The following is a 7,145-nucleotide window of genomic DNA, read 5'->3' on the forward strand; positions in this document are numbered from 1 at the left end:
TTGTGAGATATGACAGGACAAACTGCACATCGACATTATTGGAGCATGAAAGATTACTTACACATCTCCTAATGTCTGCCAAACTTTCACTTGTGCCCATCACTATCTCCACATTTTCTGTTATCTCTGCCTTTTCCCCCCCATTTTCTGTGTGCTCTGTTTTCTTTCCAGTGTCCTCTGATGTATTTTTCTTACTGACCTTGCTTACTGCCTTTGAACCATTAGTTTTAAGGTCTTTAATGGGAAGATTATGACTACCTGTATGTTCTCTGGGAATATCTGTATTTCTGTCACTCTCTATACCTTCCGTGAACTTCTCTGTCTCATTATGAATTTCTTTACTGCCAACTTTCTTATCACTGTCATCTACATCACAATTAGTATCACTGTCATCTCTATTATCATCATTACCACCTACATCACCATTATTCTGACTTATTTCAGGCCCATTCCCTCCTGTCAGTTTCAAGTCAGCACCGAACCCAGCCTGATCATTATTCAGTGACATGCCCAGCTCCAAGAAAATGTCAGCATCGTCAACATCTGAGTTCACCGTTATGGTACTGTGGTCTTCAGGGTTCTCAGACAATAGACCCAGGTTTGCATAGAGGTCGCTGTCGTCTGAGTCATGGTCAGACGCAGAGTTGCAGCCCAGATTCTCCAGATCATCCATGGTCATATTTCCTGAGTCTGTATCTCATTATTTATTTTATTTATTTATTTTTTTGTTAACTGGAGTGAAAGAAAGGAAATGAATTACTGTACTGAAAAGCAGCTAGTGGAGTTATATGGAGATAGACACCTAATGAGAGACTTTCCAGTCACATAGGATTGTATTTTCAACAGTGGCATGGCTAATGCTCAGTCAGACTCCTGGTCCCCAATTCAAAAGTTTGAATTACCTATATTAACGTGTGCATACAGTTTAGAAGTGGGCCATACCACAACAGGGCACGGGGACACCTCGGCCCCCCCATTTGGAAAGATATGGCTACCCTACTGATTCTTGTTGGTTAAAAAGGCTCCCTAACACCATTTTCTTATCAGTTTATCTCTTCCTAAGTCATGTTAGCATTATACAGTATTACATGTTACTAATGCAAACTTTGTCGGTATTAAAAAGATATAATTTACATGAAAATACTGCAGTAAGATGTACAGTAAATACCATTAAATTACTAGGGAAGTGGGGTAAGAAAGTCAACAAGCATAGCTACAGCCTACAGTCTCCATTAACTCCTTCATTATCTGGGTTCTCAGAATCTGAATATGGTAGCAGGTGGAAAATAAAATGCAAGTCTCTGTATTAAAGTGATAAACCCCTTCAGTTAAGTGAAGCATTATTTAGTTGAATGTTAGTCTCCTTAGGAGAGACCCACTGGACAACATTAACTCTACAAGCACTTCTGGTGTAATCATATTGTACAGTAGGTGGTTGGGAACCTATGTTTTAGAAATCAAATTAACCTTGTCTATCCTCACTTACGATGCAGTCAACCTCCACTATACAATCGGGCTATGTTCATGGAAAATCATATAACAATTCTGGTGATCACAGCAAACATATAGGAGAAAATGGGGATCGTATATAAAAAAAAGGGTGTTTTGTAGGGGATGGCAATGACCATATAAGTGAAGATGGTGACATGTATTAAAAGAGGGAACTAAAATGTTGAGAACTCATAAGCAAATGGCTGCATAATGGGAGATCGTATGGTGGGATGATGGGGTTGGAGTATACCACCACTGTGAAGGGGATAAAGTGCTTCAATCAGGGATGTATGTTGGCAAAATTTTCATATAAGGTGAAGTCATGCAATCTGTACCATAAATGGTTCATTATAATCTCTTTTGAGTGGGTCAATTTAATCTTCAAAAACACATCTCTACCTACCTACATCAAAAGAACCCATGAAGGAGAATAAAATAAGATGATGAAAATATCACTTAAAGAGAAGCCTGCAAATACTGAATATAAAAGGGTTATGTATCTGGCGACTCATAACTTTGCTACTTTAACCCTATGAATCTATAAAATGACCCATTCACTATGATAAAAGTATGCTACATTCCCTTCTAAAAAAATAAATAAATAAATACAAAATAAAAGGAGAACAGGAACCTTGAGAACTAATGGATTAATTAAATGTACTGTACCCTAACCAGAACAGCCTGCGGGCATACCAGTATGGGTTTGAGGGCTGGATCTATTTGTTACCATTCCCATTATTCCCAGATATATAATTATATTCAACTAACAAAGAATTGCTTATACTAAATGGATTAATGAAGCCTCCAGCTAATCAATCCAGTTGAAAGTCTCTCCCAAGCAGAATTGCAACCAGGCCTCCATAAATGGGGGGAACAAGGTGAGGCCATGCCATATTCTAAGAGGGGCCCACTACTAAAGTGTGTGGACACATTTAATAATCTGACATTTATAATGTGATGGGCCACTGGAGGGGGAAAGAAAGGGAGCAGATGTCCGACTGAGGGGGGCCGTGGCCCCCCAAGCTCCCCTATCGCTACACCACTGCTCTCAAGCTGAATAAAATCATTTGAAAATGACAATAAAAAAATAAAGTTACATTTTTGAACTGAAAGGATCACTACTGTCTTTATATCTTCATATGAGATGACAGCTAGAACAATGAAGAATAAGTTTCAGTAACTACAAAACAAATTTAAATGGCTTAAGGAACCATACCCATCTTACCTGTGGCTCTCTCCTGGTACATGCTGGTGACTTCCATTAGTTGAACAAAGTTGTCATTAGCCAGAATAAATTTACAGTACTGAAATTTTGAACCACACACACAGGGTTAATCAAGACAATCTAACCTTCCAGTACATGGGGGTATCCCTATACAGGCTACTGTAAAATTCAATTAATTTAAATAAAAAACGATTCTGGATGCCACCAAACGGTTTTATTTAGGGTGTGGCGTGTGGGAATCATTTTACCTTTAAATTGCTTGGGAAGGGGTAACTCATGTATAACTTGCTACAGTTGTCAGTGGCAATTGTTGGCCAGGCAACAAATGCCATCGATAAAGATGCCGGAAGAAACATACAACAATTATTACTCTCAAGATTTATGCCATCATTCTTAGAGTGTTCTTTGTTCTCAATCCTTAAATATGCCAGAACTATATATCTTTCTTTGAAGTTCACTCATGCAGGTGCTACGTTCCATTTTTAAAGTTTCAAAGCTATACTATCCGTATTATTAAGCCTAACAGATACTGCAGTATAAATCCTCTAATGCTAGGGCATTATAATTTAATACTTACAAGGAGTGGACAAATTATGAGGTTACTAAATCCATGGCTCCCTTATCATTCTGTCCTCCCGCCCAGCATCAGCCCTGATGTAAACAAACAGTAGAGAAAGCGCGCGAAATTAGCCAGAGGAAGCGAGAGATGCGTTCCCATTACCTAATAGACTCTTTCAGTACATAATAACAATTAGAATCATCATCGTCATAATCGTCATCCCTACCACTTTCTTCATCCAAGGATTGGGTGAGGTAGGATGTGAGTAAGGAAAAATAATAATAATAATTCTGTAATGGGCTAAAGAGAGAGGGTTTGACACTACAGGGGGAACTTCCCCCTGAAGGCTTTGAGATCTGTGATTATATCTGCGGGGTTCATTATGACAAATAAATGGAGGGGTGGAAGGGCACCTATTAGCCTACCCTCCCCCTGCCACTTCTTTGGCTCTATTCCCCTTACACCATTGTACCATACCACTGTCCCCCACCACTTCCTTCTATTTCACTGTCTCTACCTACTACATATCCTACTCTATCCCTAACTTCCTCCTCAATGATTTCACCCTTTACCAGAAACCTAAGATCTGCTGTAACAGCTGGGAGATACTCTGTAGCAACCTTATGCTTTGACTTTTTTTTTTTTTTTTTTTTGAGGGGAAATGAATTCCCCGAGCTAGACCTTGATAGATCATATAGCCCCGCAAGGTGATGGGAGAGCACTGCCTCTCCCAGCAGGGCAGCTACCCTGGCGGGGCGTGAACTCTTGACCTTTTGGTCTTGAGTCAGGTGCTCTACTACTGAGCCACCATGCCCACCCCCTTTTGGTATGAACCACTCCTAACACAAATGAACGCCTTCCATTTCACTTGAGAGGAATTGGAACACAAATTAATGCCTCCCATCATGTAAAAGGGCACTCTATGGCAGAACTGGAACATTCCACCCACTCTCATTTATTTTATGAGGCTTTTTATCACAAATTAATATGCCCAATTAACTAAAGCACTCTCTACACCATTGTCTTGCATGTCTTATTCTCCTAGTACTCATCTACTTAGAGAAACTGTATACTGTATCTAAAGTGATCCAAAAGGTGTACTGAAGTTACCTTCTTTCCTCTAAGAGTTACCAGACACTCTACTGAGACAAGTGAAGGCCTCATATCATGCAGGAAATGGTCTGACAAATGAATACCATCATGTCCAATGGGAGACATTCTGTCAAATAAAGGTCTCATATCCAAGAAGAGGCATTCTGTGGCTAAGAGGTCCCCATTTCACTTTGGATGAAGTCACTGTGACGCAAATGAAGATCACCATTTCACTTGGAAGGCATTATAACAAATGAAGGTTTCCTGTGAACTCCTTTGCTGAATGTCCCTTGCAAGGTTTTATATATACTGAAGTCTCCTTTGATACTTTTTACTGAGCACTCATTCCATTATCATCATCATCTAATCCTGTCCTGCCCCATAAGAAGTGTACAAGCCCTGGGCTAGGCAAATTGGTCCTGGCATTTAAGATGAAAGTGACCAGCCTCACACATCCTTGAGTGGCATTATGTGACCAATAAGCCTCAACCATCCCTTGGATATAAACCTGCACAGGCTCAATCTGACTAGAGCCCCTTAATTACCCATTAAACCACCAGGTGCCATAATTTGGTTATATGGTTACCACCCAGCATTGTAAATGTTTCCCTGGTGTACAGGAAACCATTTGGCTCATACTCAGTCTATAATCACCCACAGACAAAAGGAAGATTCTAGGGAAATTTAATTTTAGGTTATGACAATTCAATGAAACTAATAATTACAGTAGTTTTTCTCATTTTATTTCCTATTCACAGACAACATATACTGAAGCTTTGTCTTATGAGCAACACAGTATGCAAAACATTGAAGACCAGTAGTGTTGACAAGCTTATTTTAGCTCTGACAAAAAGACTGTCTACTGTTTGTGCATTGAGGAATTAAGTCATTGTCTTCTGTACACAAACATAGTAATGAAAAACCTAAAATGTGACATCGAACACATTATGGCAAAGAATGTCATTTATGGCATTAAAACAGGCTATAATGTACTGTATATTAAACCTATGAATCTGGGTAAAGTTCTTTTTTAGTTCATTTTTGCTACTAACCAGACATCTTATTATATTTAGGAAAGACTGCTCCTATTGACAGGTTTTATTAATGCTATATCTAACCCCTCTTGTTCAAAAAGTCTTTTCTCAATAAAATTCAACTCAGGAAAGGGCTCTCGTAGTGATGGGGTTTATTAATGCAATATCTAACCTCTCCAGTTCAAAATGTATATCATAAACTGAATAAAATCATTAGGATAAGAAAAAAATGAAAAGGATGTCTCCTGCTCAAAACATTAGCCTCTTTAATCTAGTGATATTATTTAGCTATTCATATGGCACTTCTAGACAATTCAATTAATGATAAGTTGCACTTTAATGGGTTTACTTAGGCTTTATTCGATCCTCCAGGTTCAAAACATCTCTCCCAAGCTGAATAATATCATTAAACAGCAAGACTAAAATAAAATGAACAACATCCCCGAACTCCATAGGTTAGGTAAACTGAAAACATAGGTAAAGAAACAAGTGGACAGATGCCGGTACAACATCCTCTCACACCATAAGCTCCTGAGTGATTCATAGTTACTTTATTTACAGTGGCCAGCTCCATAATACACTTCTATGAGATCAAGTTCTGCCAAGGTATTATTATACAGGCATTATTATTTTTGATCATGAAGCACACCATCATCATCTTGTAGACCTATTTTCCCAACTATGGATGAGGTGAGGTCACAAAATACACAACTGCAATTAATAATATGTTCGTAAATTAAAACAGCAGTGTAGCTACTAAGAAAGCTTAAAGTTAGATGCCAATCTTAAGAGAGATATGACAATGATAATGAAACTTACTTTTTCATATATATTATTTTGTCCACAAAGTATAACTAGACACATTTTAACTAACCCCTAATCCATTTATCAGGGTGAATCTCAGTCCCTGTATAGATAAGTACTTTGATGAAATGTCCAAAATCACATCTTTACATATTTAACTACAATACATTTTACAGAATTTATAAAGTATCATCAGTATTACTATATTCAAGAGCATATACAAAGTACAACATATTTAAATAGTGTACTGCATTACTCTTGGCAGCAGTTACACTCTGTATAGATGTACCTTCCCTCCTGTTACAATTACTTATCAATATTCAAACAATTCACAACCAAGATGGGGGACTGAGATAGTCAGTGACCTGAGCTCAAATTAACATCCAGCCTGTATGATACTGCATAAAATGTAAAGAAGAGAAGGCTGATCTCCCAAGCACATGAGAAGTGCACAGTGATTGTTGTTACCAACTCAAGAGACCTAAGTGAAGGTTGTGCTTGTTGGTAAAAAACTGACTTAGACAAGTTACTCAACTACATTTTGTAATACCATTGTATGCTCTACTGCAGACTAAAAGTATGCTATGAATATGTGATAAATGGGTAGTCTGAAGCAGGTTACATCATACTACTCAGGACTAATTAAGCAAAACAAGTGTTGGGTAGAACAGATTACCCGGTAGTTGAAGTCTGGTAATCAGTTGGGTGGGATAAGTTGTTAATCGGACAGTCTAGGGTATATACGGGGTAGGCTAAATGCTTCTACAATCACAACCTTACCAGGGTCTACAGCATCCTGACAACAAGTTGGAGGAATGTTAAAAGAAATTCTGCTGTGTGAAGAATGACCAAAAATACCCAGTAATAAGAAAAGAAGTACAAATGAGACAGCAATGAGACTCAAAAATCAGAGTAACATTACCATAAACCATGAAATCCA

This window comes from Coenobita brevimanus, chromosome 67, assembly GCF_032717465.1.
Source record: "Coenobita brevimanus isolate Jiangsu-jjx chromosome 67, ASM3271746v2, whole genome shotgun sequence".
Taxonomy (NCBI): Eukaryota; Metazoa; Arthropoda; class Malacostraca; order Decapoda; family Coenobitidae; genus Coenobita; species Coenobita brevimanus.